The sequence below is a fragment of the Phasianus colchicus genome, chromosome 3 (genome assembly GCF_987193195.1).
Source record: "Phasianus colchicus chromosome 3, bPhaCol1.hap1.1, whole genome shotgun sequence".
Taxonomy (NCBI): domain Eukaryota; kingdom Metazoa; phylum Chordata; class Aves; order Galliformes; family Phasianidae; genus Phasianus; species Phasianus colchicus.
Window position 1 is genome coordinate 7,591,534 of NC_143438.1, and position 17,044 is coordinate 7,608,577.

The following is a 17,044-nucleotide window of genomic DNA, read 5'->3' on the forward strand; positions in this document are numbered from 1 at the left end:
TGGCTACAAAAACGGCCAGCGTATCTCACTGGGCTGACTGCTGCTTCCTGCTGAGTAAACCTCAGAGAAATTACCCAGCACAATTCAGGAAGAACCAAGACTCCATCTGACATCCTTTTGTAATATGCTCGTTATCAGAATATGACATAGAAAATATTAGTAATAACAGAGTCTCGTCTTTAGATTAAAAAAGTATCAATATGGGGCGCGATATACAGAATTCAAATTGTGTACATGAGAAAAGAATTTGGAGAGCAGGGAATAATTTAATTTTCACTATAGTTTTACTCTTGATCTTATTAAGTGTTTGGAATTTTTAGCAGTTTTGCTGTTGTTTTTTTTAGGAGGATTTATTTCTCTCCCCTTAAGCCACATGACAGGAAACATGATTCAAGGCTGTTTAAAAAGTAACATAACTTCCTTTGTCCTCATTGATAACATTTTTGTTTTGGTGACCTGAATGGATATTTGTGTGTATGTTCACTGTGAGAAATCTTTTTCCAGTGACTCACCATTTTGATGAAATATTTTACATAAAGCCAACAGTTGATCTTTTGTGTCATTTCTTCTGTTGTCAATAGGATTAGGAGAGAGAGGAGGGAACTGAAAAACATGTAGGAAGAATAAATGAAGTTAATGTTTTACAGGAAATTGGATGGATGCTTTGCTGAAGTTAAATTTCAGTATACAGAACAGAGTACAGAATGAATGGAGATAGTGATGGTGAAGGAAATACTCCAAGAATCAGCTTTAGCTCATTGACTGTCTTCCCAGGAAACAATTAAATCATTTTAGCCAGCTTCAACTGTCCAGAAGCGCTCAATAAATCTTTTGTCATTTAGTGAAAATCAGAACATTCAACACACAGGCACCATCAAGTCTTGAGTTGGATACCAGCTGGGCCAAGAGGCCCATCCATCTCTCTGTACTGATCCAGACCACCCAAAGTTTGTTACTGGTGTTGTGCCAAGGCTTAAGATTCCCTCCTATTACGGTATTCCCAGACTGATTACCAATGAATTCTTTGCTGTCTCTGTACCATCAATTGCCCAACAAATTTATCTTTGCAATTGAAAATTCTATTTTAAGTTAAAATAATGAAGGATTTGATTGTTAAATTAGTTGTTTCCAGGCATGCTGATAAAAAAAAAATCAATGAGAAAATGACTTTTCTCATTCAGAGGATATCACAAACCAGCTTTTTTCTTAGCTATGAGGATCTATTAGCAAGGTGGATTTTAGGCTCCAAACTTGTATGTGGAAAAATTGGAGAAAAATAGTTTCTCTGGATTTGTATGGCTTAAACACTACTCAACTTTGACAATAAAACAATAAACACCAGCTTCCAGGTATTTCTTAGGATATGCCTCTGGATCCAAGGCAATGTAAGTTATGACACATGCTGATTAGTGAGTCCTGCATATCACACCGCTTTTCTGACTGAATGCTACCCCAAAATGAACACCAGCAGAGCACTGCCTGCCCTTTCACATCAATGATTTGAAAAGTTGTCAAGTATACTGGCAGAGGAATAGCATAATTCACATGATCTGCTTCCCTAGGACATAAGGATAAGCACAACACTTAACTCAGTTTCAGACCTCTGAGGATTTTACAGAAACATGGCAAAAGTCACTGCACTCTACAGTCACAAGTCTCGAGTCCCCTAGGTATAAACCTTTTGTTTTTTGGTTACCTCAGTGTTTTGTTACAGACAGTGAGAAGCAAAGAGGAAAAGTTTTCATTTGACTACCCAGTTCTGACTAAGGAAAACCAATTTCAGAACCTATGTTACAGGCTCTCTACATACTTAACAAACAAATATTGCAGCAGAAAACACGACTTATTTTACGCGTTGCTAGAAACATACCCCAACCTTGGGAAAGTAACCAAATCTCAACATGCACCTAATGATCATTTTTAATGATAATCATTTTTAATTCCCCATAAAACTTCCTTACTCATCCCTCAGTTTCTTGTATGTTATGTTACAGGCTGTAAAATTTGTTGCATTCACAGGCTAGCAGCTTCAAGTAGAAAGCAAAGTAACATAAACGTTCAACAGGGAAATCAGAAGTGAACAAACAGAATGAAAAGTCAGCCATGACAAAAAAAAAAAAAGCTTTTTTGTGAGCATCAGTGATCTGATGAAATAGCTTCTATTTGTTTGGAAGATAATACAAATGATCATTCAAACAGTACAAAGTGCATGCATGGCCTATTTCAATCAATCGGGCCTCACTAAGAAAGATCAGTAGAACAGATAAATGCCATACACACTCTAAATGCTTGAATGCTAAATGCTAATATAAAATGAATACTGAATGCCTGCAGAGGAGCCATGAGGCTACGGAAGGCCACTGTACTTCTGATTTCTGAATAATTTTCCTATTTCTTCCTTCTGACTTCTCACTTTCTTCCCTTCGACTGTTCAGTATATGTGGTGTCTGTCTTATGATCTCAGACACACAAAGATTTTGGCAGGTGATTTCTAAAGCATCCTGGCTGATCAGCCCTGTGTTACCTGCCTGAAACCTGCTTAAGTCCACTCTAGAAATCTAAATCTCTTCACCTTTTCTTTAGAATAATTATTTTACTCACTCAGCAAAAGTCCAAATAACCCCCTGTGAATATGGCAGTAGTTTACGATTATTTGTATCTATAGAGATATATAGCACACATCAATGCCTTTGATATTCTGTCTGTCTTGAAGGCTTTCTGTGTGAAATGTGATGAACCAACAGTTTTTTTGTTAGCATGTACATCTGAGTTCCTGTTTTACTGGAAATGTAATATGCATGTCCTCAAAGTTTTACGCTTGTCATTAACGTGTGCATGGCTTCATCAGAAGGTAACTTCTTTAGGTAATACCTATTTGACTACCTACTAGTAAAATGAAAAAAAAAAAAAAGAGTTAATAGTTAAAGTAACCTGAAATAATTACATTTTTTCACATAGATTTCTGTATCCCACTCCAAACTGGTTCCCTGTGAAGCAACACACAGGAAGCTGCATTGTCCCAAAGAGGTCACAGTCTGAGATGCAATCAGAAGCAACAAGGAAGAGTTGTAAAACAAGAAGAGAAAAGTAAGGGAGGAAAGGTATGACTGGAAGAAGACATAAGCTACTTCTGTATACGGTGAAATGATTCAGGGTACTTGACATGTCTTCTTTAGCTTTCTTTCCTACTCATCAAGAAAATAAATAACTGAAATCCTTGAGTGACAGCTCACTAGTCACCACTGTTGGCAGACCACAGACAGAAGTCATGGAGGAAGTGAAGAAGCAGAAGGAAGAGAAGATATTTACCTTATGAATAACAAGGCAAGGTTCTTTATCTAAACAAAAGGGGCCACATAAAAAAGCAGGAAAGCATGAGCAAGCCTGACATTAGCAGAAAACAAAGGAACAAAAATGAGTTACAGAGAAGCAGAAAGCAGCAGCAATCCTCCCACCTGGAGGACTGCAGGAGTGGGCACTCTGTCCTGAAGGCCTACCCTCACGAGGTTGCTGATGGTAACACCTAATGCCCATGAAACACTAACATCTCAGACCAGACCTTTCCCTTTGCTATTTCCAGAATTTTGGAAAATTCTTGTTTTGTCAGTGTAAAAACAGATTTTCAAACAGATTTTAGAAACCGAGGCAGAATGCTTTTCTAGACCTAAGCACCACAAGAAACACTGCAGCATTAGTTGATCTCAAACATCATTCACCCGACTTCATTATGAAGCTGAAAACTTCAGAGTGAGACCAACTGAAGCACAATTACTGAGAATTTTTTTTTCCTTTTCACACCTTTTCTCAGTTTAGCCACAAATCCCTTCCCCACCTGCCCTCTCTCCCTCAAAAAACCTCACTGTTTCAGACGGGTATGTGAAGAACCTGTTTTAGTCATCAGCTGGGTGCTCTGATTGCTTCATGGTGACACAGATACTGTCAACACCTCACTGCGGAGGTGTTTCTGGCAAGGTTTGCATTTTGCTTTGTAGCCTTCCTCCACAACACGAGCCTTCTCTTAACAAAGAAGCCATTTTATTGACACACACACTACCGAGAGGAACTTTCCCTGGCATCTGTAATTAGAGCTTTGGTAACTAATTGTTCTGGAAAATGATATGAAGAAATTGTTCTTGTAGGGATTAGCTTTCTTTTGGGGCTGTTTAGAAGCTAGAAACAAAGCAGAGTGTTGCAACATCACAAATCAAGCTACGTTCCAAAGACCATTCTGGAAAACTGTCTCTATGGAGGCCAGCTACACAAAACATAGATGCAGAAGTACGCAGAGACCAGGCCCTAGAAAACTCTGTCTATCTCCATGCTGGAGGGTTGGCACAGCTGTGCACAGGAGTTACCAGCAGTGTGACTCAGCCCCCTTGCAGGCACACAAAGCACAACCTTTCCTGAGATTCAAAGACCCAAATTCTGCTAACACAATCAGCAATGGATCAAACTACCCCACATTTCTACATTTAAAAGTCTGTTTGAACCGTTTCATTGACACGAACACTGCCGTTATCAAGCCTACCTTCATTCAAGTAGCAGATTCCCAATCCTAACTGGCAACTAATGCCCAACAAGCACAGAGGGAACTCTGCTCCCTGTATCCTCACATCTTAAGCACTGACTTACTGTAGTTTTCAATTTTTCTCGGAAAACCTTTCACATTTGAGAAGTGTTACTGGCTCCAAAGCACCTTCCTTCCACATGATAACAATCTTTTTCCCAGCCAGCCCCAATTGGATCAGTTCTTTTTTTTTCAGCCTCATCCCACCATACTGACACCTGCAAGAAAATGCAGGATCAGTCCACCTGTTCTCCTCACAGCTCTTCAGCCTTTTCTGTCTACAGTTGTAGACATCCTTACAGGAAAACTGCCCCACACCGGATAAAACTACACTGAAGCTAGCAACAGCTGACAGCAGTGTCTAGCCTGAATGTTTAAAGGATCACACAGCATGTTGTCAACCTGCAGATTTAGTTAATTACATATGCCATGTAATGTGATCATACAAGTGCATTATTTGTTTTCATATACGCTCAAAACAAAACTGATGGCTGCTAATGAGCTTTTCAACTTCCGTTAAGGCAAAATCACTCATGCACCTAGCACTGTCTGGGAAGCTGCAAGGAAACTCAGAACCAGGCTTTCCTCTGCTCCTGTACTCTATCTCATTCATAAAGCTGCTGAACAAAGTGTTCAACTATCAAGCTAAGACCACCTGAAAACCACCTCTTAATATTTATTCAGTGGCTTCTCGAGAATAAGACAGACACTGAATATTTTAAACAGTGTTTATATTTAATATTTACCTTAACACAAAAGGGGTTTCGTTGAGAAAATATGAGATTGTCTAGTCAAAGTTACCACAATAAGAACCAGCAAATATTACAGAAGGAGGGAAAAATAAAAGTCTTTGTGATAACTGAATAGTGTCTGGCATCAGGAGACTGAAGAAAAGCACTTCTGTGTAAAGAAGGCATCATGCCTGAAAAAGCACAATTAGGACCAGCTGTCACAGGGCTTTAGCACACAGAATCATAGAATTGCTCAGGTTGGAAAAGACCTTCAAGATCATCAAGTCCAACCACAACCTAACCATACTACCCTAACTCTAACAACCCTCTGCTAAATCACGTCCCTGAGCACCACATCCAAATGGTTTTTAAACACATCCAGGGATGGTGACTCAACCACTTCCCTGGGGAGCATATTCCAGTGCTGAACAACCTTTTCTGTAAAGAAGTTTTTCCTGATATCCAACATAAACTTTCCCTGGCACAACTCGAGGCCATTTCCCCTCATCCTGTCACCTCTCACAAGTGAGAAGAGACCAACCCTGCTCTGCTGTAAGTACCTTTCAGGTGTTTGAATAGAGCAATAAGGTCTTCTCTCAACCTCCTCTTCCCCAGACTAAACAGTTCTTTCAGTCACTCCTCATTTTTGCCATATTGACTGTAGCTTGATCTCTTTTCTGCCTTCCTTTTGTTTACCTCTCTCCCTCTTTATTACAATGTGCAGCCAAATATTCTTAACCACATTAGTGAAAGTAAGAAAAAGTATCTTTTTAAAATTCATTCTAAAAGAAAAGGAGAAGAGTTGTACACACAGACCAATGATGATGCTTGCCATTTGCTCTGAAACTGTGGCTCTTCACAGGCACATTCCAGGCTTGATTTGAAACTCCCTTTTGATGCAACTCCATACCAGCCTCGATTTTGAAGTTCCCTTTCAGTAAAACTACTGCCTGTGCTTCCTCTCTTTAAGTACTGTGAAGAAATATGAACACAGAAAGCAAAACTTCTATTTCAATAGTACAGATGCACATAAAAGGGAATCTAGCTTTGCCTGCATGATTTATACTGCCATATAAACCTTAAACTAAGTTACAGTAATATTATTCAGTTGAACTAAGTTTGTTTTGTAGCAAACATATGTGAGCTATAAATCTCAAGAAACAAAAAATCTATTTAGCTGTAAGCATTTTACATCACCAGTGGGCTGAGGCATGTTTTCAGCATTCTGTCTATTCAATGGCAATGTCAGTTGATTAGGCAGATTAGATATGCCTACCAGTGCAGCTACCCAACAAATTACAGGCTTTCTATCCACAGCAGGCCTTCAATAATTCCATTTTCCATGGAGATTAAAACGTATCTTTGGAACAAAACAAAGCCCTCTACTACCCAGTTACTCACTGAAAGTTTTGATAGTATCTTAAGAATACAAACACATCTAAGAAGCATACCTACCACTCTCCAAGTCACCCTGGGAACAGCAGATTGAATGAAGCCTGGTTGCCTATGGAATTATGGCCTACATTTAGTCCCCATGGCATAACACAGCTGCTCAGCCCTTGTCCTCCCTCTTCCATCCAGCTCTTGGCAGCCCAGTGCAATGTGTACCAACAGGTGACCAGCAGCAGCCACACAGAATGGATTAGCCATTAGCTGCGCTTCTCTCAGCCTTGCAAGAACTGCTGGAGTTTGAGCAGTGAGTCGCAGAATCACCACAGGGAAGACAGGCAACCAAAGGGATAGGATGAAGATAGGGTGACTGCACTGTTTTTCCCTCAAAAGCTGAAAATCTAGCCGCTTCTATAAGACGTTGGGATGCTGTTTGGTGTTTCTTTTCAGGAAACACATCAGAATGACAGAGTTGTCAGAAGATCCATCTTTCAAACATGTCCTGGTATAATTATTTTTCATTGCGCCACATCTGCTTTTGGAAGCTTACTCACACAGTTAACTTGAGAGAAAACATAGCCCAGAAACGCATTGCGTTTTATTACAGCTGTTAGAAAGTGACCTAAAAATATTAGTGCTGCTGCCTCAGACTTTGGTCCTCTAGTCTATCTTCCACTTCCAGTAAAGCCTCAGAGTAGCAGAACAGCTGTAGTTTCAGGATGCACTACACAATTCCTCAAAAAAAAAAAAAGGGGGGCTTGTGGTGTTTTTTGTTCCCTGTAACTGCAAGAGATCAGAGTGATGTCAGTGAGAGATGTAACATGGCTTTAGCTTCTATGTTATGACAGAGATGTCAACAGCAGTCAAATCGTTTTTTGCATTTGTATGTTTTAAACAGAGACAAAAACAAGATTTGCTCTGTGGAAGAAACCCACAATCCAAAAAAGTATGGATGTTTTTGGATACTTGAGAGTAAGTCTACAGGATCCAGCATTAGTTGATCTAGATTAGGGATCTATGGACAGGCTGTGCCTTGGAAAAGAAATAAAATGCAGAAGAGGAAAAAATAGGGACACAACCATGGATGTACTGCATTTTGAAAGCATGTTTGTATGCTTTACTCCAGAGTAAAATTTCTTTTTCACCCCAGCCCACATAAAATTTCCCACTTCAAAATGAACCACAGAGCAGAAAATCTGGAGCCATCACCTTTAGGTAATAGTGATTAGATAAGAGATAATCCTATTTACGTATACATATACCACATAAAAGTATCTAGCTGCAAATCAAGCATCCAACACCCACTTTCCTAGATTATCAATACACTGCATTTCTATGAAAGGGGATTAGGACTAATTACTGCTGTTGATATGGCTTCTAGATATATATGTTTGATAAATTTAACCAAAACCACAGCCATCTCCAGCATTTCCACCCGTACTGGCATAAAACAAGTAACAGTAATTGATTTTGGATCATTACCACCAGTTCTTACTGACAAAAGTCAGGGTCTAATGCTAACACCCTGCCTGCACAGCACTGTCCTCCCTTTTCTTTATTCCCCTCTCTATAATCCAGGAACTTTTTCCCTTTTCCTCTGGATAAAAAGTCTTTGAAGGGCAGCACAATAGGACGTGTTCTAAATGAAAGGACTTGTTAAGGCAAATAGAATTTACTACACGTGAAAGAGGATTCCCTAAGTTTGTGAGACCATTGGTTGGATTTCTTTAATCAGAATGAACAAGCTCTGAAGGTGCTTTCAGTTCTTGGTTAATAGTTGCTGATTAAGTGTGGCACAATATTTTTATTACTTACAGAACGCCAAAGTGATGCATTTATTTTCTGAAAATGTTTTTAGCAGAAATGCTGTCTGATGTTCCATGTCTAGAAACAGTTTTTGTTTTAAAATTTATGAAACACGGAATAAAAATACCCTCCTTCAGAGAGTGCTGGATCAATTTCAATGATAACAAATTACAGTACTTTGTATCGTATCCTCAGACAAGTTCACGTTTTAGAAATGCTTGACTCTTCTAAACAGAAGCCTTCATCTTCTAACAACTCAAAAAGCCTTATTCTTTCCTGACTACTTCGTACAGTTTAGCTTCCTCCTGAAGTTCTCAGCATTATTTGAATCTTGCTATGAGACCCAGAATTGCAAAAGCTAAAAATATTAAAACACACTATTTCAAGTAAGAAGCACAGATATTAATTCACAGTAACAAGTAACAAGTGAGCTCGAGCCTTACAAAATCACTTTATTTTATATTCCATTTTGTATTCAAACAAAGCCCAGCCAAATATAACTAGCCATGAAACAGAAAACTACAATCATTTTTATATCTATTGTGTACTTTTCACTGTGCATCCAAGCTTAGTGCCAACACAGGCTCTCCCTAAATCCTAGACTGCATTCATGGGGTGAACTGCCAATTATATCACAGCAACCTTCTACTTGCCAAAGTATTTGATACCTGGCTGGCATTTTCATTAGCTGAATCTGTTTTGCAAGCTTTATGAACTGTGCTGCAGCCTATGCTACTTTGGTTCTGTGATAGCCACAAGCAGCAGTTGAAACAGATTCCAGCCTGCCATTTTCTACTGTAAGAAATTATCACCATATACATACATCATGCTTTATCAGCAACGAAAAGCAGAAATATCACAGTTGTCCATATCTTAGTGGTTTTGGCCACGTAGTGTCCAGAAGACATCATTTTAATGAAGTGCTGCATCCATAGATCTAATTCATTTTGTGTGCAGCAAACTGCACTTGAGAATACACTCAAGGCAGACCATGCACTCATTCTGAAAGAAAATGAAAGCACTTTGATTCTGATAATTGACTGATATGACATCAACAATGTTTAAGGAAAAACAGCTGTGCTATCCTCTGTGGAATCACGTCAATGCTTCTCAGCAAGACCAGCAAAACTGAATGCTACTGCCCTGAGGATGAGAAGAAATTAACTAATTTTATCCTCATATCTGGACCAGAAACATGCAACTTGGTAATGGGAGCAGAGCAGGGAGAAAGCCAAGAAGGAAATGCTAGGAGGTGGGTTACAGTGGGTGGTGAGGAGGAAGCATCAATACTTAGAAGAAGTCTGGAAGGATTCCCAAATCTCCCTAAGGAATGGGTGCCAGCAAGGAGTAACAGCAAGGAGTAATATGTGGGGAAGAAGGTTTAGCAGATAATTTGGGTCTGCAGCAGATTTCCTTCTCCTTTGTTATCCCTCCTGCTTGTAAATTCACAGCCCCCTCTCAGATAATGGATGTTTTGAGTCATCAAGTTCAAGGAATCTGAAAGAAAAGACAAACTGAGATTTTGAAACAGTTCAAATCCATCTTCTAATTGCATGCTCACTACACCATTACCTTTATTTACTTCCAAGACATCCACTTGGAGGTGGAACATTTGCTAAGAACAACCATGCCAAGAGCTAAAAATAGGTCATTTTTACCTGTGGCTACAAATTGTACAGCAGGATTGGGAATGGGGTATTTGACAGCCAAAGAACGTTTCTTGTAAAATTACTCTGCAGCTCTCGATACTATTTAACACACAGAAATCTCCATTGGCTTCTAGGACATCAGTCCCACAAAACAATTATCTCACAACCTGTCTTTCAAGTCTCGTTTGCTTCCTGGATGATTGACTTGCCATAGGGAAAAAATGCCCTTCATTTTTCTGAACACGCAACCTACGCGTTGTTCTCCATAAACACTTCTTGAAACAAGTGTGAACATTTGTCCGTATGTAAAAGCTTTCAATTTCAAAGCACAGTTGTATTAATTTTGATGTATAATTTCAAGCTTCCTTCTGACAATTTGCTGCCTAGAGTGATGTAAATTGCACTCCGTAATAATAAATTCAATTTGTATTGTTTCTCCCTCTCTCTAATATCAATTATTTTCTACACCACCACAGTGTCATTGAAAAATACTAGAATACATTAGGCACAAGAACTGCTTCACAAGGGAAAATCAAGAGGATGTATGAAAAAAATTATATCTGATGACAAAGGCTGTATAAATTGAGACAAAAAGAGTACTGTTCCCATACAGCTTTATAGAGCAGTGCTATTTTATGTTTTTTCCCATCAACATGGAGCAGGTTTTTCAGCTTTTTTTTTCTGCCTCCCAAAACGGTATCAGTTAACATTGGAATAAACACACTGGGTCTGTGTTTCAGTCACTGTAAGATGACAAAAGCTCTCCAGGCTGCACTGGAAATTCACACCAGCTAAAAATCATTCTTCACTTCCAAGAATTGTATGAAATTTGACTCTTTTTTGAAAAGCAATTGAAAAGCACTTCCAAACAAGTGCAGTGACATCATACATTCACTTCTTCACCATGTTTAGTATAATGCAATGCAGACTTGGGCTTCACAGGACACAGGCTACTCTAAATTAACTACCAGGTAAGGAAAGAAATTATGAAGAGGACAGGCAAACAGTAAGAAATACACAGCAGTTAGTTATCCTAAAATTAAAGGGAGCATTAAAAAAAAAAAAAAACTGAATGTTGATCAGAAAAAAAAATGTATAAAAATTTAAACCATTTAGGCTACATCATAGAAATCTCTCACCTCTCAGAAGCTCAAATACTTGCCATATAACAACAGGCTGTATTTCTCTTCTTTCAAAGGTGGTGACTTCACTTTTTCTTGGAAAGGAAAGCTGTATTATGTCCTAATGAAAATAATATTTTTCATTTTTTAATTCAGGTTAAGTTCAGACTTGTCTTAAATCACAAACGTTACACTGTACTATTTTGCATCGGTCTAAAAGAGCCCTCTAGCGTTCATCTTCTGCAGGCCAAACAAGCTTGCAAATAGCTATGGAGCTTCCTTGCAAATTTCTACCTATCAGCTCCACCTAGCAGGCCTAGATAGCACAAGGAAAGCAAATTTTAGGTACTGCGTGATACACCTGTGTGAAATCAATAATTGGAATTTCACAGTTAAAATTGCTCATCGGTTGATCACGAGACTTAATGGGGCTTTCAGCCAACCATCATTAATAATACTCATTGATATATAATTATTTATATCAGGAGAGCCTTCAGTCTTGAAAGTAAACTAGTTATCTCATTCAGTATTAAAAATCTGCAGCTAACAGGCAATGCTGCTTGCATCTCCAAGAAGTTATTTTTCCACTGGGATTCTGTTTACTTCTTGAAGAGATATCCTGTTCCAATTTAAAAAGGTAAAATCAGCTTAAAACTTCTTACTTGTTAAGTTTTCCCACTTCCTCAGCTGGATCAACAAATTTGCCTGATGAAATAAGCTATGAAGCCCCCAGAGCTACCACAGACTGCAGATTCTTCTGATTTTTAGATACTTTTGCATCTAGGGAGACTGTGCCTTTCAGTTCCCTATCTGCCAGAAAAAAAAAAAAAAAAAAGATCTTAATCCATTCCCCCACCAAAAAAGGCTGCCATACAGAGTTGTGTGCAATCTGTAAAGGAGGGCATAATATTCATACATTTTGCCCACAACTGACAGACACATGCCTTGTGTACCTGTGGTTTGCCATACATTCAGGACACAAAGACAAGGCAATCTCAGTATCTTAACTTCAAGTCTGGTAATGATAGGCATAATTTAGTCTTCTGTATACATACAGCGCATCTTCACTCCATACCTCCTGCAGTATGGTGTTACTGGTCACTCAGATACCCTAAAATATACCAAGCCTCTCACATGAGCTATGTGGCCCTTGGTAGGTCTCCCTCTGGTGGGTCTTCTATCTCAGTGACCAAATGACTGGATCCCCTTGTTCTCACCTGCTGCCAGAGCCACTGTCAATGGGGCAGTGAGATCAGGGAATTCTCCAGCTGCCAACAAATCACCAGTCATATCAGGCTGTTGTGGTTTAACAGGTGGCTCAGCACCACGCAATCCTTCACCCACTCCCCTCCTCCCCAATGGGATGTGGGGGGGGAGGGGGGGGGGGGAAATAGAAAGAAAAAAAGTAGAATATCAACATTGTTTTTCTCCTAGAACTAAACATAGTATACCAGACACCCTAAGGAAAACCATTTGTCCCAGCTGAAATCAAGATACAGGCCCATAGTTTCTCTATCACGTGGCCATGCAAGGCCAAATGCCTGCACAAAGCAGAAGCCAGTATTTATGGAAAAGGGCCAAAATCACCTCACTTGGTGGCAAACTGTCCCATAGGCTTCACAACTCCTGCTCCAACACGTGATTACAGCTTCTGTATGACATCTGTCCTCAGCAAGAGAGGCAATTCTTTATCTACAGCAAAGGTTTTTCTCTTTAGGGAAATAATACAATTAAGACCAAATATATATACAATTTAAAATTTTATTCCTGCCACTTTCGTAATTCATAGAAGTTTCTTAAATCCATTTCACAGTTAGAATTGAAAAAGAAAAGGACCTGAAACCCTTCAGCGGAAAAAAAAAAAAACCAACAAAAATACATTCCAAAATTGTATGAAGAATAACATTTGACTTCTGTTAACAACCTTCTGGTTTTTAGAAAGCATGTGCAGAACTTTCAAGAACGAAGCATTTTGGCAACAAGATGTCCCCTCTAAGAAGATATTCATGCCCAAAATCATAGAATGGCCCAGATTGAAAAGGAACTGTAAGATCATCCAGTTCCAACCCCTGCTATGTGCAGGGACACCTCCCTCTAGACCAGGTTGCTCAAAGCCCCATCCAGCCTGGCCTTCAGTGCTTCCAGGGAGGAGGCATCCACAGCCTCACTGGGCAACCTGTTCAGTGTCTCACCACCTCACAGTAAAGAATTTCTTCCTAATATCTAGTCTAAATCTACCCTCTTCCAGTTCCAGTCCCTGAGATGCACAGCTACGGTTTAATGATACATTATGTACAAAGAGAAATTCTGCTGAAACAATTTGATTCAGAAGCATTACATCAACCTTCATCTTAACTCTATTAAGCATGTTAGATACACAAAAACTTACTTAGAAACTACTTGTCTATTCTTCCATTAGAGACAGTATGGAATATTCAGTTCAGCCTAAACTCTCACACATTTATTTAAGGGATTCTTACTACAGGAATTTTAGAGGATATTTTTGTATTGCAGTTACTTTAAGTTCAAAGGGTGTGGGACTTGTTTGTTTGGTTTGTGCTTTTTGTTGTTGTTGTTCTTTTAATATGAACAGAACATTTCAATTCACTGATCTCAGTTTTACAGCACTTGCACAAAAGGTTTAGAACTGTATCCAGCTTACTGGCAATAACACAATTTCCTTATCTAAATGTAAATGAAATTTATGTTTCCCATCAGTAATAACAAAATTATCAAGGGATAACAAGCAAAAGGAAAATATGTAAAATCCAATAGTGATTTAAGTGTGTGTATGATATGACTCTATTGAGGCCATTAACCACAAGGTCACAGCACATACAATTTTATGAAGAACAGCAATACCAAAGAAGAAAACCTTGTTTTCCCAGAGGAAATTCAGTGCTACTTTACAATTATTACATTTTTCCATCAAAATGAGTTACATTCACTGTGTCCTGTTATGATTTCCTTCTTCCTCAGCCTCCGTTAGAAAATGAAAAAGCAGCATGAAAGAAAGCAGACTGACACTAGAACAAATTAATTATGATGCTCTGAAATAGGGTATTGGATTATTTTTTTCTTATATTAGTAATAATACAGATTTTTTTTTAAAGAACCCTACTGGTCCTACTTCACTGAGACCATAGAGGTGAAAAGCATATTTTGTTAAAACAAGCAATAATTTCCAGAAAGAACTCTGTATGCCTTTATTAGAAGTATCTTCAAATAATTCCCATGGCCTGACATCATGTTTGACAGCTTCTATCAAACCAACTGGCACAAAAACGAGGTTTCATTTTAAGATAGCCCAAAAGTAGCCCATAGTCTATCCCTTAGAAAAACACAGTATCCAATTTATTCCAATATGCCCCTCACCCCCAAAAAAGTCAAGCAAAGGAAAAATACATGCAGAACAAATCTCTTTACAGAGGTGACTGTGCAGATGGAACTCAAGTAAGCAAGCAAAGCCTCTTCATGTGAAAAGTGAAAAAAGTAACATGAAAATGCATGCTCTGCAGACGTGCTAAAGAGAACTGTAATTCTTAGTTGAAAAGGTTACAAGTACTCCTGCTTTCATCTTTTAAAACTACATTGAATAGAAATCATAGGCAAGTTACAAAAAAGCATGAAGGTAATAAAAGGCCTGGCCCTTTCTATACTGATAATGGTATATTGTACAAGCATTAATCTTAAACCCAAAATAATACTAGCAAACAAACAATTCACTACTTTCTCAGAACGCATTCTCTGCTTATTATGCCATCAGGTTATCTGAGTTGAGCTTGAAGTAACAGCTGTCAGAGGGCCAAGGCAAAGGAAAATGGCCAATGAATTGCAATAAGTCACTGCTTAGTGGCACTTAGCAATGGGGTGGACACAGAGAGGCAGTAGCAGATCCACAGACATCATTATTCCATTATTCTGGATGAGGGGACCCCTTAGGGCCTCCAGTTCCTTCTGCTGTGCCAAGCCTATCATCACATATGCACTCTCAGTCAGTTTATACATCGTACCAACCCAGCTCCTCCCTTCAACATATGTTTTAATTCACTCTGTGTACCCTCATATACTAGTGGGATCTCAGGAGCGGAGGGAAGCCAGGAAGACAATCAGAGCTCCATTAATCCCTAGGCTGCAACTCAAAGCGAAGTAGTACACGCACATGTCTTTTGAGGACAAGGAACTAGGATGCAAACCAAACGAGGGACCAGGAGCTAATGAGCATGTAATCAGTGCTGAAGGGCACGCTGCACAGTCTATGACTTTTTTAATGCCTGCACTTTATAGTGTTTGCAAATTAACATGCAGCAGGCTGGTGGGAATCTGAGTCATCTGAGGACTAAAATAAATGCATTCAAATGTCAAAATAACTAAGTAAGAGTTCCAGTTTTTAAGAGCCATATTTTCAATGGCAAAATAAAAGAAATTCCAATTCTAACACGTCCCATTTTGACCCTGTTAAAATCTAATGTTTTATTCAATAAATAACATGTAGAGTTATTATTCGTGCTGCTTTAAATTTGGTTTTAAATCTTCATTGAGCTCATCTCTGTGGATATTCAGAATCTTCTAATTAATTGAATATATATACAATAAAAAAGCAATATTTAGTAACAGCTACGAAATAAGAATTCAGAAGAATAAAAGATTCAAACGTAGATTTTTGTTTTGCTTTGCTAATGAAAAAATATTTCTGATTTTTACTGCACTTTCTTTTGACATGAAAGAAAACCTGCTGATGTAAAAGCAAGTACTTGAACTGTGAGGAAAGAAAGCACTGAAACTTTACTCACACTGTTGCTTTGTATTTTAACCATTCAGATGTGAGGCAGTGTGCCTCCAGCTTTTTCCAGTATGGTGCAACTGTGGGCTTCCCCTGCAAGAAGAGCTCCATATTGCCTCCCACCCTCATTCCTTAGTAGCTGAGCAACTGCAGAGTAAGACATTTCAGCAAACTCTAAACAAGAAAGGCAAGTTTTCCATCTGACCAGTTTACTGGACTTCTCTCGTCCCAGGAAACACAGAAAGTGCTCGAATGGGTACAGAAGCACACTTGACACTTGTGCTTAGAACAGCACAGAATAGCACAGTGTCAGCAGACGACCAGCCAGGCTTAGGAGCTGCTCAGAGCCTTAATCCTATGATACAAAAAAATCCCAAAACAACTCTTCCTTTCCAACTGGACCATGTCTATTATCCACCCAATCATCGTGCCAAATTCGAGCAACAACGTGATGTCGGGGTGGAAGGTAAGACGACCACAGGGTCGCCCCTTTTGGCAGAAGGACAGGCCTAAGCTGACTTCAACATCACGGGACACAGTGGAGGAGCAGAGCAATGCGTCTGGCATCCCGAAATGAGGTAAGCAAGGCGAGGAGCTCCATCTAGTGAGAGTACCAGGCACGGATGCTTGCATTCGGAACCTCCACCAACGTCATGTTGCAAGGGACGAACAGCCAGGCCGATGTGAAACTTCCCCGTGTTTTATTAGAGTTGACAATTTCATATTCTTCCACTCCGAGGAGATCACTGCACCTTACTCTTATTCCCCAAAGCACTGGAATAACAATGTAGCACAATGGCTCAAAGCACCACTTCTGCAGCAAAGAAAGATGACTTCTCTTCCCAGGTCCGGCATTATTATTATAAGCAACTGCTTTATCTCTGTTTTCCTCTCCCCAGTCTCACCATGTTGTGCACTGAACACGTCTGGAAATGTGTTCCCATTTGAACGTACTGCACATGCAACATTTCACCCTTCTCCTCAAAAGCTATAAATAA

At 39.2% G+C, this 17,044-nt stretch overlaps 1 protein-coding gene and 1 long non-coding RNA gene across 3 annotated transcripts in view; both read right to left on the bottom strand.

Annotated features, from left to right (window-relative positions):
- The window catches only part of RNF144B (ring finger protein 144B), a 90,440-nt gene that overhangs the window by 63,301 nt on the left and 10,095 nt on the right, over window positions 1-17,044 (bottom strand). The gene's annotated exons all lie outside the window — the stretch shown is intronic.
- LOC149918391 (uncharacterized) lies at window positions 8,937-12,554 on the bottom strand. Of its 2 annotated transcripts, none has more exons than XR_016465417.1 (3): window positions 12,339-12,554; window positions 11,282-11,384; window positions 8,937-9,990 (listed from the first exon to the last, which is right to left on the bottom strand). It is a non-coding gene; the product is annotated as an uncharacterized LOC149918391 (long non-coding RNA). The 2 variants fall into 2 exon arrangements; XR_016465416.1 differs by lacking the exon at window positions 12,339-12,554 and adding an exon at window positions 11,926-12,064.